The following is a 13,505-nucleotide window of genomic DNA, read 5'->3' on the forward strand; positions in this document are numbered from 1 at the left end:
CGGATATCAGGATCTGGTTGGGGTTAGTGTGACCCAAAATGGTGGATAGACTGTTTGCGTTAATTGACATTTCTGAAAGATATTGCAAATGTACTAATAGATCTCCCTGTGAGACACCCAAATGATGTACTCTAAAATAGTGCATCTAGATATGAGTATTACAAAGATAGGCACTAGAAACCTAGAAGGGATAAATATTACCTTAGTATGGCTCCCGTCCCTAGTAGAGAAATAATATTAGGTAACCCGAAGAGCCCATGGATGGAGCAAGGGGAGCAAAAATCAAAAGAATGTCTTGTCGAAGTTTTCGGAATAAAGTGATTGACAAAAATGATAGCAAGAAATAAGAAGAGAATTAATGGAGCATTATGAGTAAGACGTGATACATGGATGACAATGGTAGATCAAAAAATGACAGTATTACAGAGTCTATAGTCAAGTGAAGGAAAATACGAGAGGTGACATTAAAAAGTATAGGCCACAAAGTCATATCCTTATTTTGAGAAATAAGTTCATGACTCCAACGTGACTACCAGAAGGAAAAGTTAGAACTCAGAATAATAGAAATCAGTATGCGCTAGTGAACAAGATAAACCAAAAATGAATTAGGGACTGAGTGATTTAATAATGGTTGACATCATGAGAATTTCAGATTGCGTTCCAGCAATAATAGAACGGATGACAGAAGAATAACCTTTAAAGGTCATTCAGGAAGACGCTTCCGTAAAGCAAGCAATGTGAGCAAAGTCAAGCTTAAGGGACTATATGTGTCAGTTACACTAAGTGTCACCCTTGTGAGTAAGGAATTTTGTTATTGTTGGTACAAAAATCTCCGCAAGGCGAGTAAGGGTCATCGATGATGCGAAAAGATGCCAAAGATGAAGAGTCTATAGGTAGATCGTCGTAGCACTAACTCTTAGTACTTCCCAAAAGGGGGAATATGGAGTGATGTGCCATGAAGTCAGAATTAAGTGGTTCTAGTAATCATGGAATGGTAAAGGAAGAATGTGGTAAAAACAAAAAAGGAATGAGATTACACTTATTCAGCTCCTACGTATATGCTACGATTTCAGAACATTAAGCAAGCACGATGCCAGGGAGAGGAAGTAAGGGTTCCGGCCTAGGATGTTATTGATAAATAAAGAGCCAGCGCAAAATGTAAGTTAAGACAAAAGAAATAACCCAAGAAAGATTACGCGGAGTATTGATATGAGAATGGACCAACGAGCAGTCAGTAGTTGATTTGGGAAGAGTATAGTTATGGCTAGACAACAGGTTACAGATAAATCAATAGACCATGTAAAATAAACATAGTAAACCCCAACATGGGGAGTTCAGTCTCACAGATATAACATCGGAACCTTTGAGAAATATTCGGATAGGAGTTAGGGTAGTTAAAGGAATCACATGAGTATCACGGAAATAAAAAAGAGTGCCACGAGGAAGATGGTCAAAATATTAAGTTCAGAAGCAACCCTACAAGCACAAGGGTGTGGAGGTAAGTAACCCCGGATAATTATAGGCGAGGAGGGGCATCAAAAATTTCGTCGAATATATGATGTAATAAGCTCGCAGCTTTACAAGAGTCAGAGGGTCCTCCCTAAGTACTACAATGAAAGACTATCTAAGGAAAATAAGAAAGAAGGCTTCAACCTAAACTCAGTGACCTAAAGAGGAAATAGTCTTATAACAACAGTCTCAAAACAATATTGTTTGCACTCCATAAGGAAGTGGCACCTACTGTGGCTAATGAATGGGGAGTAAAATCAGAAGAGATATTCAAGATCATATGAGTTGTATGGAATTCCAATATGTGTGGGCACTAAGATAAGCTAAGTATGGATGCAACAAGGGGGCAGAAAGACTAGGAAAAGTAATAGCTTACGTTTAAAGAAAGCAAACATAGAACAAAAGGAATTATTCAATCAAAGAACCAGAGTTGGTTACATTATGAACACACTTAAGAGCTTGGAGTATTATCCATGCAGCAATATATTGACAATAACCCAGCCGTAGAAGGTTCTAGTATAAGTTAAAAGGAAGAATTGAGACCGGGTCATAAACAAAGGATAGAATTGTTAAAAGAATTGTATCATGGATATTCCATAGTGCCATGAAAGGCTAAAAATAATAACTATTACCATAAGCGGCAGATCGGCAAATAGCTTAAGCCTACATAAAGGTTGATCAGAGGAAAGCAGAAACTAAAGAGTTACATCAACAAAGTAAATTAGGAGTTTGATTATTGAACCCAGAAAATGATGAACATAGTGATTGAGAACATGGCAGAGTCACTCTTAATATCAGAGGTCCAGTTAGAAGAATACCATTCTCATAATAAGTCAGTATAAAGCTCTCATCGAATCATGTAAAAAGGTGCTAGTATTATAATAGAAGTTCAAGTTGTGGATGTGAATTATACCCATATGGAAGGGAAGTTATGAAGGAGATAGAAGATGTGATGTGAGACTTTAAATTAAGTAAGGTAAAGGTGAATGACGTACGAGATGCTCAAATATAGAAGGTTATGAATAGTTAATACTTCAGATAGAAGGCTAGAAGCGCGGGGATTCAATATCCAGGAATAGTAGTGGCATCGTCAGTGGCATATCTTATAGCCTATGGTTTCTAGGTATCGAGAGGTCTAGTTAAGAAAGTAAAAGAAGAGTTAGAGATGACGTGATATCTCACTTGATGTTCCAAGATAACACAAGGAAATCTATGGTGCAAGAAGTTGAAGGAAGGCTGCGAGTAGTATAAATGGATATGGATGGGTCGCAAGCTAAAGTATAATAGAGCGACAAGATTGTAGGAAGACAGGAGTAAGGATAAGAAAGGGTGAGTGAGAAGGTGACAAGAATGGATAAACCCTCGGAATTAAGCCCATGAAGATGAGAGAGAGCTAATGGGTTCTCTAAATTAAGTAAAGACCAGTATAGTCTGAATGAGCTCAAAGGATTATATGACTAGTAGCATTTAGAAGAAATTGAATGTTGACCTAGTAATAAAAAAATGAAGGCGTAATTGTGACAAATAAAAGATGACGTTTGGGCCTTCGATTGAATAATGATTTGAAGAAAAAAGGGAGAAGGAGAAAAGATTTCATGGACGGCACGAGATTAGAATACCCCCGTAAGGTGAATCACATCGAGATACTATGAAATACAATTATGGAAAATCACTTCAAATATTCCTCGATGCAACATAAGCCATAGTGGCAAGGTATTACATAAGAAATTTCAAGTTATCGATGGAAGATTATAGATCAACATTAAGGTGAATCAATAATGGATGGGTAAAAGATACAAAGTACGAGATGAGATTAGGCTATCAGTCTTAGAATGAGCAGAAATGAAGAAACGTTAAAAGACTTAGCTTTGTGCATATAGGGTAAGCAACGAGAGTAACCTGGAGTATGGTCGCAGACCTCAGTAATAATAAATCGAAGTAAGAGTTATGGTATAGTATGGCCTACTTAGGTGTAGTAAAGCTAATGACACCCAAAGGGATAGCTTGACATAATTTTGTATATGTTCACAATGTGAGGCCTAGAGATTGGCTAAGAACTGGAAGAAAGAGGATAGAAGCGTTGCATAGGCGCACGTACAAAGTTGGAGTCGTACAGGCTGCATGCTAGAAGGTAGCAACAGTTACGAGATTAGATGGATTCCGACTACAAGTCGTGGCATGAGAAAGAGGCTTAAAAGGGGGGAATGCCCTGGCCTTTGGATTTATTTAAAGAACAATTGCCTAAATGGATAGGAGAATATTAAAGTATTCGCAATAGCTATGGATTATGAGAATGATGAGTACATCAGTCAACATTCGAGGACGAATATTCTAATGAGATTATAAGCATTATATTATTTCAAACAAGTGATGAATAAATTCGTGAAGATGAGATGGTAAGCAAATCGAAGAAAATAAATTTTCGTCGAAGTTTGACATTTTGGAATAAAATACAGCCCGAGCTAAAATACCCGATGCTTATGGACTAGTACCATACAAGGTACCACATGACCATGATAGTAAGGTGTATAAAATGTGTTAAAAGTGAGTAGTATTCTAGGTAATTTGAGATAATTCTTAATTATGTGGATAATTGATTAATTATGGAGATAATTATAATATTAAGTAGATAAGTGTCTTTTGGGGATTGCCACATGGCATAGACTAAGACAAAGTGGCAAAATGCATAAAATGAGTCATAAGGCAAAAGGCCATCTTGTTTACACGTATAGGTACTTGGTGTATCTATTAGTAAGGTATGGAACTTTTATAAGACTAAGTAAAATGACATTCCAACATTATTAAGAGAGAAATAACAACGACAAACGTGAGATTCTCTGAAATACTACAAGGTGCAACGTGAAATTATAATTCAAAGAAGGCCTGGTACAATCTTTCTCAAGAATATCATAAAGATTTTTCACTACTTCGATCCTCCGTTACGTATTTTCGCAAAAGAGAATCGGTTCAGGTATGTTAAGGTTAAGCTCTTCCTTCATTTTGCATGATCTTGTAATTACACGAGTTTGGCAACGAGATACAAAGAAAAATTCATATCCAGGAATTTACGTATATTTTCCTAGTCTTGTAAGTGATAATATTCTCCTTATCGGGACTTCATATTCAATTGAGTATTTTCTTCTTCCAGTCAAGAGTGCAGAGAGTTTATATATACAATATTACAATATTTTCATTACCATCGAGCTATAATCGATGGGCAGGCCCCTATTGGAAAACCTCTTATCAGATGGTAAGTTATATACCGAGCCTACTGTGGTCGAGCGCCTTTGAGCGAGCCTAGTTGGCCGAGATACAGAGCCTAGTATGGTCGAGTGCCTATGAGTGAGCCTACTACGACAGAGCAGTTATATATATATACCGAGCCTTATAAGGCCGGACAACTATTTTACTTACTATATTGAGAGAGTTGAGTCAGTATCAGCAGCTAAGCATATCTTCAGATTATCTTTGACTTCTGGTTGCTTTCAGTTATTATATTATAAGTTCAGTTTAGCTTTCAGTATATTGCCTTACATACTCGGTACATTATTTCGTACTAACGTCCCTTGGGCGCTACATTTCATGCGTGCAGGTTCAGATAGACAGACAGGTAGACCTCCTCATTAGGTGTTGCCCGAGTTCAGCTTGATTGGTAAGCTCCATACCCTTCGGAGTTGCCGGGTCTAGAGCTTGTGTGTGTGTGTGTGTATATATATATATATATATATATATATATATATATATATATATATATATATATATATATATATATATATATATATGTATATATGTTATGAGTAGGTTGGGGCCCTGTTCGATCACAGTATATCCATCAGTAGAGGCTTGTAGACATATCATGTCAATTAGTGCAGTATGTTGGGCTTGTAGGCCTTTTATGTATATTTTGTTGGTTTGTCAGTTGTAGTAGTTATGACGGCCTTGTCGGCCCAACATTATATTAATGTTTAGTCAGCATTTGCTATTGTCTTGCAATGTGGCCCATGGCCAAAGTATGACATTATATGTTCAGAGTCTCTTAGTTGCAAGTTAGTACGCAATGATAGGTGAGGCACCAGGTGTCATATCGCCCCCCCCCCCAGGTTTGGGGCGTGACAATTCAGATATTGGAGGACATGTTACGTGCCTGTGTTATTGATTTTGTAGTTTCATGGGATCAGTTTCTTCCATTACTAGAGTTCGCCTACAACAACAACTTCTAATCAAGTATCTAGATGGCTCCTTATGAGGCCTTATATTGGAGGAGATGTCGTTCTCTGGTTGGTTGGTTTGAGCCTGGGAAGGCTAGGTTGTTGGGCATAAATTTAGTTTGTGATGCCTTGGAGAAGGTGAAGGTGATCCAGGAGAGGTTTCGTACAGTATAGTCTAGGCAGAAGAGTTATGCTAATAAGAAGGTTTGTTGTGGTATATATGGTGGGTGAGAATGTATTGCTCAGAGTTTCACCCATGAAGGGTGTTATGAGGTTAGGTAAGAAGGGTAGGTTGAGCCCTCTATATATTGGTCCTTTTGAGGTGCTTGAGAAAGTGGGAGAGGTTGCTTACAGACTTGCATTGTCACCTAATATATCAGGTGTTCACCCAGTGTTTCATGTTTCTATGCTCCGGAAGTATTACAGTGATCCGTCACATATTTTGGACTTCAGCACGGTATAACACAGTATAAGGAACAAAGCAAGAGACTCTAAGAAAGCAAACTAAATCATAGATATGAAAGTATCCCTACAAAGGGGCTGGCTTCAACAACCCATAAGGGACGGCTTGCCAAGCTACACAAACAGTTAATTTGTTTATAGTCGCAAAAGTTTTCCTACAAAGGGGCTGGCATCAACAACCCATAAGGGACGATTTGCCAAGCTACACAACTCAGAAAACTTTTGTACTATAACCAACGTTAGCTGTTTATAACTTGGAATAATTTCGTACTACAATAAGCTAGCTTTCAAAGAGTATTCTTACTCTATTTTCATACATGGACCGGCCTTTCCATCCATTCGAAAGAAAGAACAAGAGGGAAATTTAGAAAGCACTCATATGTAATATATCACAAAAGATTTACAAAGGTTACAAGATGATCCTGCAACTACTACAAGGCCTCCTTTATATAGGACTAGGAGGTTATTAGAGGACAAACTTTCATTATAAAATAAACCTATATTACATGGAAAACTTATCTACAAGCGGGTCCCTCTTGGCATGTGAAGGACTTTAGGCAAAACAAATAAAAAATACCTGAAAACATGTGAAAGGGGTGAAATATACATGGTGTAGCATGTGAAAGTATGAGGGAGCATGTGACGCCATGTGAAAGTATTGTGCTGCATGTGACGAAGCATGTGACGAAGCATGTGAAGACATGTGGAAGCATGTGAAAACAAGTGGAAGTGGGGCCCGGATAGTATGGAAAGATGTGGGAATTCATCTTGGCATAGGTAGTATATTTTTAAGGGTTTTTTGGTAGGTAATGTAGGATTATGGTGGCATTAGCAGAGATTTAGATAATTACCCTTCATTGATTCTAGGGTTGTCTTCTAGGCATCTTTTCAAAGACCTGGTGTAGTAATGCCCGGAACTTGACGGTCCTTCTCCGCTATGTTCTTTCTCCTTTGGAGTGAGAGATGTAACCTGCAACTTTAATCTGGAAATGTCGTGAGTGATCTTTTATCCGATGACTTTGTATGGGGTTTGATATTCTTTTGTTGCTTCCCTGACTCTTTCCCAGTGAGGATGAGTGTTGGTATAATTTCAGCTTGCCCAATCTTTTGGCCATATCTCTCTCGGGATGCATCTATTTTGCTGGAAAAGGATTCTTTGTGCCTCGCTATATTCTTCCTCAATTGATAAAATGGACACGGGAAATTTCCACCAGAATGATGCCTCTGCTTGCGCCTAAACTTTTCCATTAATGATCTTCACTGACCTATGGACCATGAATATTTTTGCTGCGTAGGAATCGCTGAAACATTTCATCCAATATCTTCTAGGCTTGAACCATAGTAAAAATACTTTCAAAGCTGGTGGAATGTTATCAAATCCTTGAATACGTTGCATTTGAATTCCATGAAAATATAATACTGATGGCATAGGTACCAGAAAAACCATAATAGTTCTTGTGGAAAATCCCTGGCTTGAGCTATGAATATATGACAGAACGGATATTCTGGGTTGACCCCATAAGGCTTGAGAATGGATCCTACATATTGCTGGAAAACGTGGAGCTCATAATGAGTTCTTATTTCCATAATAATTGACGGATAAAAGGGATCCATGAGGTTGAACAACTCTGGTGGATGATCTGTTGGCTTTAATAAATTTGTTCCTGGTATATTTGAAAGCATGAAGATGTGGTTGATCAGTTTTTGCTTTGACTTCAATTTTGCTATGGAAAAGCTCTTTGTCCGGTCGAGATAGAAAATCTGCGAGAATATTATCCTTTCCTTTCATTGAGCCCATCTGAGAATCTGAGGATTGGGAATATTTTGCATTTATCTGGATCATCTTTGGGAAGACCTTCATATCCATTTCTATTAGAAATTCAGTATGTATCAAGAAAAATTTGAATTTCTTGATTCCATTCTTTACTGCAAGAATTACCTTGAAAGTGGAGTGATAATGTTGCTCGGCATCTTTGAACCTTCCACTGGCGTATTCGCATATTTCCCTCTAGCAATCTTTTTCTTCAAATAGAACAGCACTCCAATATTCATTGCTGGCATCAGTTTGTAATATCTTCTTGCCGTCTGAAGGGATATAGAGGGACTTAAAATTTTTAGAAATCTCCTTTATTTCCTTGACTGCTTCATCTTGTTTCTCTCCCCATGATGGAGCATTTTTCTTGAGCATTTCTGTGAGCGGTGAAATGTGTGCAGAGATATTTGGGATGAAATCTCTTACATAATTTATTATACCTAAGAACTGTTGGATCTGCTTTGTTGTGAGGTTGGTATCCGGGAATTTGAGTAATTCTTGACATATATGTGGTCCTGGACTGTATCTCCTTGAGCAAAATGCATTCCGAGAAAATCAATCTCCTTTTGAGCAAGAACCATCTTTTTTGCTGAGAGCAAGATTCCGTACTGTGTTACTAATGCCTCAAATTGGTGAAGCAATTTGATATGTTCCTCCAATGTATCACTAAATAACAGGATGTCATATATATAAACTAAAGAGGTACGGAGGATGGGTTGGAATATTTTTATCATGGCTTTTTGGAAAAGGGTGAGTTTATTTGGGATAGGAAACTTATCATCTTGGAGGAAATGGTTAAGTGGCTGGTAGTTGATGACTAACCTGAGTTTTCCTCTTGTCTGTTCAGCTCTTTTGTTGACATAAAATGCTTCGCATGCCCATTGTGAATCTGATGGCTCTATCAGATCAAATTCAAAAATTTCTTCACATTCTTTCTTTGCAAGCTGAAGATGGTCTGGATTCATTCCTGAATGGCTGGCTTTTGTTGGATTGATATTTTCATTCTTCTTGAAAGGGAGCTTGATAAAAAACTCTTCGTTTTTCCATAACGGGTGTTTCCCTTTCTTCATGAATTCCTTGTGGGATTCAGCACATGAATGTTCAATGAGGTTCTGCTCAATCTCTTTGATGTGTTCGTCATTGGTGATTTGGAATAGCCTTGGAATCTCAGAATAAGGTCTGAACTACTTTTTAAAAGCTATCCCATTAGCCTTGATCTGGAGTTGATCTCTAAGTTGTCTGTAAATGTCGAATCCAATAATAAGATCTTTTCCTGGTACATCAGATCCTAGCAGCTTGGTTCTATACTTTAATCCTGGAAAGAACTCAATTGTGAATTGGGTGCTTTGTAACGACAGTTGTGGTCAAGATTGCATTTGATGCAGTGTTGAAATCCTTAAAATTCGGCATCCATTGATCTTTAAGGAGAACAACAGGATTTATGAGTGAAGAAGCAGCTCTTGTGTCGATGAAATCCCATTTGGACGAATAGACTTTGATTTCTACTTGACTAACGGCTGCGAGAGCATTGATCTCCTATCGGGCTTCGATCACTGGTTCTAAAATTTGGTATTGATCATTGCCTTGATCTTCATAGATGTCAAAAGAGAATAAAGTCTCTTTATTAGGTTCATCATCCACAGAGAATATGGATTCAAGGTCCTCCTCTTTTCCAAGATGTATGCCAGTGTAATCTTCAATCTCTTCAAGGAGTTTGACAAATCTTCTTGATTGTGGACAATCTTTTGCAAAATGTCCAATCTTATGGCAAATAAAGCATCTGTTCTTCTTATGAAAATTTCCTGGCCCTCTGCGTCTGAAATATTTTGTGTGTCTCTTGGACCTTGATTTCCCGTCTGGAATTCTTGGCCATCTGAAACTCCTGAATTCTCTCCTTCGCCTGGATGTGTGGCAGGAACATCCTGATCCAGTGATTAGATCAGATTTGCGGCATGCTTTGTCAACCGTTGGATTGTGCTGGATAATTTGCTTTAGGGCTGAGCGCTTTGTACAAATGTCATCCAATGCAATGAAAATAGTTTGCCTAATGTAACCAATTTGTGGGATTGTTATAGACTGAAACGTTTCTTCAATGATGGTCGTGGTTAAGCTTGCCAACATCTTTGGAAGGGAAGAGACAAAGGCTTGCTTCAGATTGATGTCTCCTCCGATTTCAAAGTATATCTTCACCATTTTTTGAAAATGCCTATCAATGTCATTTCTGTCGAATGACACACACTTCATCTCGAAGAGTTATCTTCGCTTTTTCTCCTATCTTTGGCCAGTATCTCCACAGAAAACTTCATGTAGGATTCTGATGTTGAGGGCAAAATCTTGGGAAGTAAGAAAAGTATTTTTGTCTTGAATTCCAAGTGAGTTCCACCAATCTCTGAGGATTCCTGAGAACCGTGAAGTTAGTTCTGACAGGATGATATAATTTTCTCGTTCCACCAAATTTTTTGTCACCATCCAAGTATCGAAGTCTTGGATCCTTTGAGGCCATCTTGAAACCTTGATGTCATCTAAGGTGAAAGTGTGGAAGCCAGTTCCAACTGATTTTGATGCCATGGGATCATATCTTCTTTCTGGGATTGGCTCATCTATCATGCCTTCTTGTTCTTCATCTACTTCAGATACTTCCGGGTCTCTTGGCTGGTTTACAAATATTGGGGGATTGTTGTCTACAGAAAAGTTTGTTGTGGATTCATTGCTTGATTGAGAGCTATCTTCCATTGTTTCATCGTCTGATGAATTCAGAGATTCCGACCATGGAGTATCTTCTTCTGATATATACCTTGGCTGGGAGACATAGAGGTCTGGAGCCTTCTGGTCAGAAATCATCAGATTGTCGGGGTTGGACCCTTTTGAACTTTCTCCTTAGTCTCGCCTTTTCTTGGTTTGTTTCTGTGCTGCAAGGGCATCTTTCCTTTCCCAAACCATTTTTGCGATATCAAAATCATGTTCTTCTTTTAAGGGTTGGGTGAAAGAGATTGGATTTTGTGAGGTAGATGGGAAAGCAGAAAAAAGTGCAGTCTAATTTAGATGGGGAATATGCTTGTGGAGACATAGGGAAGAAGGTAGGTTTTGAGGAGACAACTGGGGTTTTTTGTGGCTCAAAGTGGTCATTTCTCAGAAGTTGAATTTGTTCTTTGATGGAAATCGTCTCCTTTTGTTATTGTTGGAAGAACTGGAAAAGTGAAGTTCCTGGCGGAAAAATCTCATATTGTAAATTTGCCAATCTTAGTTCCAAGGCTTTGATTAGTCCGGCATGGTGAGACGATGTCTGCTCCATCCTTTTCTCCATTGTTTCCACTTTGCTCATCATTTTGTTTTGTGTATGGGACACTTTCTTTATAGTGTTGTCTATGTTGTTCAACACCTTGTTTTAGCAGATGGAGTTTTTTGATTGCCAGTTCATTGTTGCTTCGATGTCACTTGTTGGGGGTTTTTCTCCAGTGGGTAGCACTATGTTTATCTTGGAAATTTTTGGAGCATGGATTATACCCTCTTTTTCAAAAGGTTGAAGTGATGGAAAATCTTGGGTATGACTGGAGCTTGAAGAACTTAGTATGAATATTTGTGGTTGTGTGGGTTTTATGGTTTTTAGAATTGGTGAAGTTTTAGGTTCAGGTGGCTTTTTGGATTCCGGGGTATGAGCTGATGGTGATTTGGGTTTGGGTGCGATTTCATTATCCTCCCAGCTTGGAGTGAATTTTTCTGGTAATTTTGGCCATTCATACGGTTTGTAACTGACAAGGAATTCATATTTACCTGGACGGCTTACTGAGCCAATTGAAGGATTGTTATTTTCATATTTGGCTCGAAATTGTTTTTCTGTGGTTTTCCCTTTTTTGTTGGATTTTTGTTTGGTTTTGTTGAGGCCGAACCTTTCCCTATGATGCTAGTGGTGTTCATCATATTCTCCAATTGGATCTTCCAAACAGTCTTGACGGTCACAATCAAGATCCCTAGGGCAGTGTCCCGTAAAGGGGCATTTGAACCACCAAGTCCTTTTTCCTTCTTTGTCAAAATTTTGACACCAGTCATGTTCTTCCATGATGCTTTGTATATTCCAAAAGAACTCTCCATCTGGTTCAGCGTATGTATCTGTTGTATCTTTAGGTTGAATCATTTGGCAAGAAAAGATGGTTTTATTGGGTTTTTTGAGATGGGAATGGTCAAAGTTTATGCAAACAATTTTGTCATTTCTTTAGGTAAAAGTTGGTTCACCAGATTGTAGGGATTCCTCCGGTTCTCTTAACTTTTCATAATTTGTGATCCAGGAATCAGGAAGAATTTTGACAAGTTCATCTCTGGAAATTTGTCTGGGTATTTGGGTACACATGGTGTTTCCTTTGGTAGCATCAATATTTAGGAGTAAAGCATTTTCTCCTCCGGGAAGGCAAAGATCCATGGCATGATTTTGGACTCGCCACGCCATTTGTTGATGAAGAGTGGCTTGGATGGAATCTTTAGCTTGAGGGGCTCCTTGGATTTGGACTTGGATTTTTAGAGCTTCTGTTAAGTATGGATCATAAAGGGACATGTTGAAATTTGGAAAGATAGTTATAAAGATAGTCCCAGCATTCAGGGTAACTTCAGTAGTACCTAAATTTGCATGTTGGTACTCCAAGTATCTTGTATCTAGAAGAGAAAGTCGAGCTACAACAGGTTGACCTTTTCTAACATGATATGTTAAAGCGATTCGGATAGCACCAAAATGGAAATGGGTAAAACCATGATCTCTCCATTGTCTAGGAAAATCATCTGGGATTTGAAGAATGATAAATTGTTCCTCTCGAGTGGCAACAATAGGATGCTGGTCAAGTTTTGAGGCAACAACATATTCTTTGACTCCTTTTGGTCTGTGCTAGACTAAGGAACGAATTTGGGTCCAGGGTGCACATGATTTTTTAGCGAAAGCTGAGTAGGGGTTTATGAGGGGTAGTTCAGTGAAGGATACTTTTTGTTCATCGGGCAGGATATCTACTTCATAAAGGTAATCATATTTTTTGGACAAGATTTTATATAGAGTAGGAGACATATTCATTTTTGCTAGGGAAGAGGATGATGGAAATGACTCAGACATATTTAGTAGATTGTTCCTCCCTCCGAAAGAATGGGCTCGCTCCGATACCACAGTATAAGGAACAAAGCAAGAGACTCTAAGAAAGCAAACTAAATCATAGATACGAAAGTTTTCCTACAAAGGGGCTGGCTTCAACAACCCATAAGGGACGTTTTGCCAAGCTACACAAATAGTTAATTTGTTTATAGTCGCAAAAGTTTTCCTACAAAGAGGCTGGCTTCAACAACCCATAAGGGACGGTTTGCCAAGCTACACAACTCAGAAAACTTTTGTATTATAACCAACATTAGTTGTTTATAACTCGAAAAACTTTCGTACTACAATAAGCTAACTTTTAAAGAGTATTCTTACTCAATTTTCATACATAGAACAGTCTTTCCATCCATTCGAAAGAAAGAACAAGAGGGAAATTTAGAAAGCACTC

This window comes from Nicotiana tabacum, chromosome 18 (genome assembly GCF_000715075.1).
Source record: "Nicotiana tabacum cultivar K326 chromosome 18, ASM71507v2, whole genome shotgun sequence".
NCBI lineage: Eukaryota > Viridiplantae > Streptophyta > Magnoliopsida > Solanales > Solanaceae > Nicotiana > Nicotiana tabacum.